Consider the following 11,460-nt stretch of genomic DNA (forward strand, 5'->3'; position numbering starts at 1 on the left):
GCTCGTAGTTTTGCATGTGCATTTTATAGAACTTCTCTTGGGAAAACAGGAAAAAAGATTAGCAAGACTCAAAACACACACAGAAAAACTTAATGGCCATTGTATTACTGCAAACATCCTAGCCACAACTTAATCTCCAGTAATCAATCATCTTAATGCTATTAATGGGGGAGGGCACCAGGGTCAGTTGCCCCTTGAGATGACTGTTTCAGAGTAGAAGAGTGCTCCCTAGGGTTTCAATAGCTGTGAATGTTCAGGAAGTAGATGGTCCTAACTTTCCTCCCAGCCGTCCTGAGTGGGTCAAATCATTACCCTCTAAGGTAGGAGCAGAGTATCTAACCATCTGTGCCACTTAAAGGAGCCCTCCCCTGCCTCCCAGATGGTGAATAATGTAAGCACATGACCAGTAACTGAGAAACTGGCCGTTTAATCACACCAAGCAGCCAGGAGCCAAGAGTTGGTGGTTTGCTCCCATTAAGTTTACAGCCTAAAGAAAACACATGGGGAGTTAGTCCTACTTTGTCACGTTGGACAGACAACTACTGAGTCAGAATCTACTCAACAGCACCCAACGACGACATTACCAGGCATTAGAGAGACCAAAAGGAAACGTGTTTGAGAAACTAACATGAAAGGCACAGTTTCACTTAAAAAAAAGGAAAAAGACAACTCTCCCTATGACATGCTCTGATTTGAGGCCAAAAGAGTAACTTTTTCCATTACCTAATACTATTCCTCAAACAGAAGAACACCTTTAAATATTCAGCTGCTTCCCGCAGCAACGCTCCAAGGCAAGGGGACTACGAAGCGAGCTCTAAGATAGGAATGTCCTCTCAGCTGCGCGCCAGACAGAGCCAGCGCTCAGGAAGGCAAAACTGGTGAAAATGTAGGTGTCCAAATTAGGGTAGGTTTTCTATGTGAAACACACAGTGGATTTCAAATTCTCAGCACAAACAGAAGACTGTAAAACCTCGATCTTTTTTATATTGCAGAGGCAGATGTAATGTTCTTGATATGTAGAGTTAAAAAATACTATTAAAAGCAATTCAACCACTTTTTAATTTTTGATGTGGCTACTAGGGTATTAATTAGATACAGCTCACACAGTATTTCTGTTGGACAGTGCTAGCCTACACAATTATACTTATATGAGGCAATTTTAAGTTAATAAAAAAACGATTATCTTTTAATTGCATTTTTCACCCAAGCTTTTAAAGTCCCCTCCAATAAATAAAACAGAGGAAAACACACACACACACGCGCGCGCGCAGCCTGTTAAGGATGTGGATTTGTCATTTGTAAAAACTGAATTTGTTAAATAAAGTAATTTATCAGTAGCGTCCATAGTGTAGATATTGCCAAGAATCACCAATTTAATATTGAATCACTATCTCAATATGACAAAGTGAACTTTAGTCACTTTCAAGTCCTGTGTCCTCACACAAAGGCCCTCAAGCCTAAATTTAAAATAAAGCCTCTAGAACACATTAGGACTTGTCATAGCAAAACATTAAACCAAGTTTTCTTCACTCATTTAAACCTAGTGGCACAGAGGTTAAGTACTTGGATGCTACACTAAAGGTGATGCTTTGCACCAGTCACTCCACAGGAGAAAGAAGTGGTCACCTGCTCCCTTATTTACAGCCTTAGAAAATCTGTGGGGCAATTCTACTGTTCTATGTGGTAAGAGTCAGAAACAACTCTGTGGCAGAGAATATAGATACACTTGTACACCCACTCCTGCTGTTACCAAAGACCAGGCCTTTATGTAAACATGTTATTATAGGAAAATGGAGGCTGTCACGACAGATCACAAAACAGAAGACCACTGCATTACATAACTGCCAACCCTCCGAAAATTATGGCCTAGTCAACTGCTTGAAAAGAGGGGCTTCAAACAGCTAATGTAAATGGTCTATTACCTTTTAATTCCATTCTTCCAAGCATTTTTTGAAGACCCTTTGTATGACCTTGACGATCACAGCCAGCATTACCCTCACTGAGCACCTTACTGCCAGATGTGTATCGTTCATATGCAAAATACTCAACTTTCTTACTACTGTTGTAGCTGAGAAATGCCAAATAAGGAGACAGTAAGGAATAGGCAGGTTTGCACATAACTATTTGTGCTTGGGAACTAAGCTAAAAGGGGGCCCGGCGGTATGGGGGGTTGTATAGCAGCCTTATTCATTGAAGTGCTAACAAGGTCAGCAGTTTGAAACCACCAGCTGTCCAATGGAGAAAGCAGAGACTTCTCACTCCCTGAACAACCCCCAGGAGCAGTTCTAGTCTGTCCTATGGGCCTACAAGTCGGAATCATCTCTATGTCAATAAGAACTAAATGAAAATTTGGCAGTTTAAGTCCACCCAGGGACACCTGGTGGTGTAGTGGTTATGGGTTGGGCTGCAATCCGCATGGTGGGCAGTTTAAAACCAGCAGCAGCTCCTCAAGAGAAAGACGGGGCATCCTATTCCCATAAAGTTATATTCTTAGAAACCCACCGGGGTTCCTATGAGTCCGCACTGTCTCACTGGCAGTGAGTGGTCCCAAGGGAGAAATGACAGCCATGCAATCCTACAAAGCATGTCTAGTTTGGCTCTAACACGTCAGGCTGCCAAGACACTAAATGAATGCTCTAGTAACAGGTTTGGGTTTACATCGACCTATGCACGTGTAAGTTAAGTGCATATTGTTTTAACTGCTGTGGGATGGATGTGTGCTCTTGCATGTCACAGAACTGTGCTTCCTGGGGGATTTTAACCTATAATTTTAGGGAAATAGATTGCCAGGCTTTTCTCTCTTGGGCTTATTATGAAGGAACTCAACCCACCAACCTCTGGTTTAGCTGTATGTTAACTTATGGCAGTACTCATCAACAACAAACCACTGCCATAGTACACGAACACAATGGCATCATATACATACTACCATAAAAACAGTGAATGCAGAAAATGTACACACATATGCAAAAACCCCATTTCCAAATGAAACACTTCCCAACCAACCCTACCCCGAATTAACAGAAGTTTGCTCTTTTTAGACGTACACCTGCAACCAGAGTGCACCCTGCCTGCCGAGCCCAGGTGGTTTTTAGCTGCTAGCATTTGCCAGGCTTGCTGCTTCCCAGGTCCTACCTCTGAGTGGACTCAAACTTCCAACCTTGTGGCTAGCAGCGGTCTGCAGCTCTTGGGATTAGCATGAGTTGCAGTGATGGGTCCTTGGAGTTCTTTAAATTATTACACTAGATTGGTGGTGATTGGTGGGGAGCGGGAGGCTGGTGTTGGTCACCAGCTGAAGTAACAAGGAGGAAGCAAAAATTGAAACATGCGCACGAGTTAGTACACTGCTTAGACGCTTTGATAAAATCGAACTCCTTTGGCGACAAGGGCCAAACAGAAGACACAGGCCAGCAGTCGCAGGCATTAAAGGCGGCCCACAGTGGAAGAGCTTCCTGAGGCGCCTCACGCCCGTCTCTTTCGTACTCGGGCCATGAGGCAGGTTTCCAGAGCCCGGCAGTGAGGGGGTTGTTTGTTTCCCGGGGAGGGCTATACTCTAGTCTCTGTGTGCCATAGCATCAAGGGAAAGTATGAAGTATTATGAGAATTCCCATGAGCCAGACATGCCCAGGGAGCACATGCCGTGGGGAAAATGGCGCCCACAGATAGACTCAGTTTGGCAGAGCAGAAAAGGCAATAAAGCAAAGCGCAATACGAAAAAGCAATTAAGACCAAACAAAAACAAGCCCAGCTTTACGGATGTTTGCTGTTCCTGCCGGGCTCAAAACCCTCGGTCACCCTCCCATTCCCCAGCAGCGGAGACGGGAACGCAGACTAGTGGGGCCAATCGTGCACGACGCGCGAAGGGGCCTACTCGGCCACCAGAGACCACTAGTCTAGCGGGGGCTACTTGTCTGAGGGAGACGGCTAGTCTACGGGGGCTACTTGTCTGAGGGAGACGGCTAGTCTACGGGGGCTACTTGTGTGACGGAGACGACTAGTCTACGGGGGCTACTTGTGTGACGGAGACGACTAGTCTACGGGGGCTACTTGTCTGACGGAGACGGCTAGTCTACGGGGGCTACTTGTCTGAGGGAGACGGCTAGTCTACGGGGGCTACTTGTCTGACGGAGACGACTAGTCTACGGGGGCTACTTGTCTGACGGAGACGGCTAGTCTACGGGGGCTACTTGTGTGACGGAGACGACTAGTCTACGGGGGCTACTTGTCTGACGGAGACGACTAGTCTACGGGGGCTACTTGTCTGACGGAGACGGCTAGTCTACGGGGGCTACTTGTCTGACGGAGACGACTAGTCTACGGGGGCTACTTGTCTGACGGAGACGGCTAGTCTACGGGGGCTACTTGTCTGACGGAGACGGCTAGTCTACGGGGGCTACTTGTCTGACGGAGACGACTAGTCTACGGGGGCTACTTGTCTGACGGAGACGGCTAGTCTACGGGGGCTACTTGTCTGAGGGAGACGACTAGTCTACGGGGGCTACTTGTCTGACGGAGACGGCTAGTCTACGGGGGCTACTTGTCTGAGGGAGACGGCTAGTCTACGGGGGCTACTTGTGTGACGGAGACGACTAGTCTACGGGGGCTACTTGTCTGACGGACGACTAGTCTACGGGGGCTACTTGTGTGACGGAGACGGCTAGTCTACGGGGGCTACTTGTCTGAGGGAGACGACTAGTCTACGGGGGCTACTTGTCTGACGGAGACGGCTAGTCTACGGGGGCTACTTGTCTGACGGAGACGGCTAGTCTACGGGGGCTACTTGTCTGACGGAGACGACTAGTCTACGGGGGCTACTTGTCTGAGGGAGACGACTAGTCTACGGGGGCTACTTGTGTGACGGAGACGGCTAGTCTACGGGGGCTACTTGTCTGACGGACGACTAGTCTACGGGGGCTACTTGTCTGACGGAGGCTACTTATCACGCAAGAAACTTGCAACCAGGGTGAGCACTGCGAGAAACACCTCGGTTTCCCCTGCGTTTGATTTGACTCCATTCTGGTCACTGCGTGTTCCAGAGCAAACACCCCCTCACGGCCACCTGGAAAGCCCCACCAGAGCTGCCAAACCGCCCCCACCCACGAGGGCAGACGCCAGGAGGTCCGGGCTCCCTAAGGGCAAAGGCACTTCGTTCAGCCCAGTCTTGCGGCGGGGCGACAGCCCTCGAGGGCAGGGAGCTGGGCGTGTGTGGCCCCGGGCCTTCGGAGCCGGAACCCCCTTTTCAGGGCCCGACCTGCAGGGTAAGCAGCTGTGCTAAAGAGCCTCCTGACCATAGCACGTGGCAGCACGACCGCTTCATCTAGACATCCTCAGACAAACCGGGCGTTTCTGTGGCACCTTTGCTTCGACGAGGAGATGGCCCCCACACGCCCCGCCCCGCCGCCACTCACGCAGCTCCAGCGCCTGCTGGCACTTGGCCAGCGCGTCCTCGGGTCGCCGCTGCAGGTGCAGGGTCCGCGCCTCGGCCGTCAGCTGGCGCACGCGCGCGGCGCCCGGGAAGCACCTCCGCAGAAGGCGCTCGAGCACCTGGTTCACGTGGCGGGCCTGCGGCGGCTTGTCGGCGGGCTTCACGCACCGCAGGCAGACCGTGAGCCCGCTGGGCAGGGTCACCGGCTGGTGGAGCAGCTGTCGGCAGTAGGGGCAGGTGAACAACTCGCGGGGCGTGGCCGACGAGGGCACCGCCGGGATGGCAGACCGCACCCCGCCGTAGTGCTCCTCGGGGGCGCTGCCAGGTGGCAGTGACGGCAGATCCCACTCTGTCACGCGGACGTAGTTCGCGAGGCCCCAGACCAGGTGCTCCAGCTCCTGGGGCCACAGCGGCTGGAACAGCGCCGCCCCGCGGAAGGCCCCCAAGGCCTGGACGAAGTTGCTGGAGCGCGCCATCGCCTTGGCCACCGACAGGCACAGTTCGCGGTCGGCCTGGGCCACGCAGGGCAGGACCGAGCGGAAGATCTCGGCGGAGAGCTCGTACTCGCGCAAGTCGAAGGCTTTGTTGCCTTTCTCCACCCGCACTGAGACCGGGTCTTCTGGGTCCCAGCAGAGACACTGCTGCCCTGGGGCCGGGCCACGGCGGCGCATCATAGCTGCGGGCAGTAGAGCGGGCGGCTCGCAAGGAAGGAGCAGGAGGAAGGTGCGCTGCGTCTGAGGTAGATGGCGGGAGCTCCACTGCCGCCCCCACCAAGAGCCAGGAAGGTCTGGCCAACGCGCGCCAAGAGCCCGTAGCTGGGGGCGGAGCAAGGCGTGGGAGGCGTGGCTAGCCTGGCGTAAAGGACGTGGCGGGACCCCGCCCCCTCGTGCCGGGCCGCTGTGCTCCCCCGGGGCGGGGGCGGGGTCAGATACAGCCGGCGCAGGCGTAGATGGGGGGCGCCTTCGGAGTCACCCGCTTGCCCCTCCCCCAACCTCAGACGCTTGCTCGAGGCCGTCTCACGTGCTCCTTTCTCTCCAGGTTTGAGGAGCTCGAAGTGGGGTTGTAATCGTGGGGAGGGGGCTCTTTCGGGATGAAGTCGCGCCCTAATCCCCCCAAGTTGCTCTGGGCGACCAGGTGCGTAAGTGCGCCTGGGCCCCCTTAAAAAGCGCCTTTTCTGCGCTGCTGTTCTGAGATCCGCAAAGGGCGCCAGGGACAACAGGTGTGGGTAGTGTTGAGGCATCTCAAAGGTCAGCCCAGCAGCAGGACCTGCCTTTCCCTGGAGGCCCGGCCGCCAAGGCCACCTGTGGCTCTGGTTAATTGAGAACCTACCAAAAGTTACCATTCATGCCGATCACACATACCTGGCTTTGATTTAAGAAATTTTCTTAAAGGAAATGAGGTCAAGCCTCAGGTGGACACGGAAAGGACCTTCTCATGGATAGTTCTCTTAACAAGTCTACATTTCGTCAATTTCCCTGATAGGAATTTCTTCCCTGGCTTTTTGATTATTGTTAGATAAGGGATGTCTTTGCCTTCTTATGCATTATTAGTATTTTTGTCTATCTACTATTATGTTTTGACACTTAACACTTTAGCACACTGTTGTTTTCTATTGGGTCTCCCAGCTGCGAAGCGCTGGAGGAGGTGCGTAATGATAATAACTGATACAAAGGGATATAGGGGATACAGGGAAGATAGAGAGGGAAAGGGGATTTCCAGAGTTAAGTAATGAAGACGGGATCAGGGAGGGAGCACTAGAACTGATTGTGGTTGCAAGAATCATCTTCAAGGCGATTTGAGCATGTGGGAGGGAGATTATATCTGTGATATGATTGAGCTACTATATGATAGGTAATTTACTTGCAAATAAAACAACAACAAAAGTCAACATTTCAGGCTCAAAAACTCACTGCCATAGAGTCAACTCCAACTCATAGTGACTATAGGACAGGGTAGAACTGCCCCTGTGGGTTTCTGAGACTGTGACTCTTTATGAGGAGAAAGCCCCATCTTTCTCCAACATTTCAGGCAGAAGTCTTAAAACTCTTAATTTAGACCGAATGCTTATTTTTAGACATGAGGAAATACCAGACCTGGGTGTAGGAGAAAGAGGAATTTGAGAAATTGACAACTGCGCTATTACCTGATGACGCAGAAATAAAGTATTTTAAATTTTCTCCTGACAGAGTTGCTGGAGGGAGGGAGTTAAAACTGCCCTTGTGTACAAGCAGTGATTAAAAGGGATCCTTAACCTATTTTTAAGAACTTCTCACGGTATATACTTGGATTCCTCCCTTAATGTTCTGTTTTATTCAATATGTTTGAATGTTGTAATATGTAATAAAGTGCTCCAGACCCCATGTTGCTCATGATTTCAGACTGAAATTTCTTATTCTAAATTTGTTAGGTTTTTGTACATGTGAAACATGGTCTATGAAAAAAATGTACCTGATCTGAAATAAACTTAGTTTGGGGGAAGGGAAAATGCTTTGGAAATTGCCTCATTAAATGAGGAGAGAAAATATTAGACTAAGGACAATTGGAAACAGACCAGATATTTTCCAAGACCACTGGAAAAGAGAAAATTAATTTTGGCCAACCCTCTGGGCCTATAATAAACAAACTCAGAACAAAATACTCTCTCCCCCAATTTCCATGCTTGATTTATACTCACATTCGTCTGTTTTGACTGGTAGCAACTGTTTTAGTAGGTTTTAGTCTGTTATTACTGAATTCTTCCAAACTTGATTTTAAGTCATTTTTAAGGTTTTTAATCCCTCCTTTTTTTTTGTTTTAGTCAGCAACATTCACTTGTATTTGAAAGTTGCGTATACAGTAAATTCACACTCAACCGGGAGGCAAGAGTAAAACAGCAACGAGAAGTTAAACTGATGAAACAAGACACTAAGGATTATGAAACGTTATGATCTTAAAGCCTATTTAGTCTTACTGTAGACAAATGTCTAGCAAGAAAACAAGTGATAAGTTTGCTAGAGTTGTAGCTATTACAAGCAAGGAGAATGTAAAGCAAAACGATTGCATAGTGCATTGTGAGATGTATAACATGCAGAAATAAACTGTATGGCAAGTCCAGTTTGTAGCACAAAAATCGTGAGGAAAGAAATGGTGGTCATAGTAAGAAGGAGCTAAAGCTACAAAAAGGAGTCCTGGTGGCTAATGTATGGTCAGCAGTTCAAAACTACCAGTTGCTCCTCAGGAGAAAGATGAGGGTTTGTTTTTTTTTAACACATACTAAAAATCTCCAGTCTCAGAAACGCAGAGGGGCAGCTTTGCTCTGCCCTGTACGTAGTAGCTCCAAGTCAGAATTGACTTGAGTTTGGTACTTGCAGTTTATAGCTAAAAAAGATAACAAAGACAGTGCCGTGTAAATTAAAAACAAACAAACAACAACTTTATGCAAAGGTCATCAGAAGAGGGGAGTAGAGAAACCTAAACATGAAAGGCTATGCCATACATTTTAAATCTGTATGCTGATTTAAAGCATCACCAAAATCAGTTTCAGAACATTTTCTTCTGGTACTCAATCAGAGAAGCTCCATTCTCTGAAGAAGAAAGGATTGGTAGAAGGTTGTTAACAATCTGCATTATGTGTGTAACACCATCTTACTTACTGGAAGTGAGGAGGACCTGAAGCACTTGTTGATGAAGAGCAAGGATTTCAGCTTTAAGTATGGGTTAGAACTATATGTAAAGAAGACCAAAATTCTCACAAGTGAACCAGTAGGTAACATCACAATAATGGATCATTTGATCTCTTAACTTCATTGCACTGGGAAAATCTGGACAAAAGAATTTTGATCTCTGCTCCGTTATTTCAGGAAACTGCATTCCATCACTTAAGGAAGTAGCATGTGATCAAGAATTAATTGTATTGGGTGGAAGAATACCAAGCTGTGCTGAAGGCATTGAATAAAAACAAGACTCCAGGAATTGACAGACCATCTATAGAGAAGTCCTCATTAGTTTATGCCAAGGAATTTGGAAGACTGATATCTGGCCAACTGACTGGAAGAGATCCATACTTGTGCCCATTGCAACGAAAGGTGATACAACAGAATGCAGAAATTGTCAAGCAATATAATTATTAACACAGGCAAGTAAAACAATTTTCTGATGATAGTTAAAATTTCTTTATTGCAATACATCAACAGGGAACTGCCGGAAATTCAAACTGGATTCAAAAGAGGATGTGGGATGAGGCATATCATTGTTGAGGTCAGGTGGATCTTGGCTGAAAGCATATAACAGCAGGCAAATGTTTACCTGTAAGACGATACGGAGAACAAGATTTCAGGGTTGGAGGAGGATGCATTAACAATCTGCTATAGACAGATGATGCAATCTTACTGACTGACAGGGAAGACTTAAAAATCTTACTGATGAAGATCAAACTTAAGATCTATATTTTATTTTGGTATATAAGATTAAGATTAATACTGAAGATAAAGAGATAAAAAGCAACCTTATGATCAATGGAGAAAGGATTGAATGGTTAAGGACCTTATTTTAGATTCTGTAATGAAGACCGGTAGAAGCAGCCATCAAGAAATAAAAGGATTTACTGCATTTGGCTCTTTATCAGCCAAATGCGTTAGCTGTTTTTACCTCAGTGGTTCCAAAGGGATACTCACCACCATCAAGCTTATGCCAAGTCATAGCGACTCTATAGAACAGGGTAGAACTGCCCCTTTGCACTTCTGAAACTGTAAATCTTTACGGAAGTAGAAAGCTCCATCTTTCTCTATAGGAGTGGCTGGTACTTTTCAAACATGTGACCTTCTAGTTAGCAGCTCAACCCTACGCCACCAACCACCGAGCCACTACATCCCTTCTAAAAAGATAGGATTCCTTAACCCACCTAACTTCAGAGAAAGACGGCCACAGAGCAAGCCAGGGGCTGAGTTATTTGCTGAGTCTCTACTCCTTACATTTATGATATCTTTTCTCTCTTCAACATATTTCCTCCAGAACTGCTGTCTTCTCTCCAAAGGCCTCCTCTCCAACTCTCCAAAATTTAAAATATGTATAGCTGCTGAGGCTAGACGATTTTAATCCTATAAGAGGCTATTCAGATATTTTAAATGAAACCAGTTCACCCAAATGGACATGTGCTGCTTCAGCATTTAGACACCCATATCTGACCCTGCTTCCATAGGCCCCCTCTTTGTCAGGAGAGTAAGATACACAAATTTTGTAGTCCCCACCCCATTTTATTCTCACATTGATCAACAAAGTCAATTTATATTCGGTGGTCCTTCCATGCCTCTGCTCGGGCTTCAACATTCACACCCCAGCTCGCTGACCAGGTGATATGTGTACCTTTCAATATCATCAAGCTAGGCGCTGGCTGGGGGGCATCATCAAGTCCTTTGAGCAGAAGGGATCTTGCCTGTGGCCTTGAAGTCAATTAAGGTCTCCAAAGAACACAAAGCAGTGCTACATTGGCCTGAAAGATTGCCAGTTCTTTCCAGGGCTGGTGAAGTTCATGAAGGCTGGTCCAATTGTGGCCACAGTGTGGGCAGGGTTGAATGTGGTGGAGATGGGCTGAATGATGCTCGGGGAGACCCATCCAGCAGATTCCAGTCCAGTGGGGAACATGCGTATTCAAAATGGCAGGAATATCATACGTGGCAGTGACTCGGAAAAGACTCAGTGAAAGAAATTGGCGTCTTGTTTTAGCCAGAAGGAATAGTTGACCATGAGTCTTGTGACTTGACGGGATCTATGAGTAAGAGGGGACCCTGTTGGCAGGCTGATGTGGCCGTCCTATGTACAGCACTTCATTCCAGAGTTGGAAGCAGTAAGATGGATGATCCTTTTCTAAAGCATATTGACCAATAAAAATTGTTTGAAAATGCAGGAAAAAAGTTCAATTTTTAGAACCCCAAGCCAATTTAGTAATTCCCTGTGGTGTAACCGTAGAGCATACTTTATGTAAGCCTGGCCCAGCTTACTTCGGGAGTGAATTTCATAGCAAATCAATGGTTTCACAAAAATCAAAGTTGCTTGCATAA

This window comes from Tenrec ecaudatus, chromosome 11 (genome assembly GCF_050624435.1).
Source record: "Tenrec ecaudatus isolate mTenEca1 chromosome 11, mTenEca1.hap1, whole genome shotgun sequence".
In the NCBI taxonomy this organism is placed as follows: domain Eukaryota; kingdom Metazoa; phylum Chordata; class Mammalia; order Afrosoricida; family Tenrecidae; genus Tenrec; species Tenrec ecaudatus.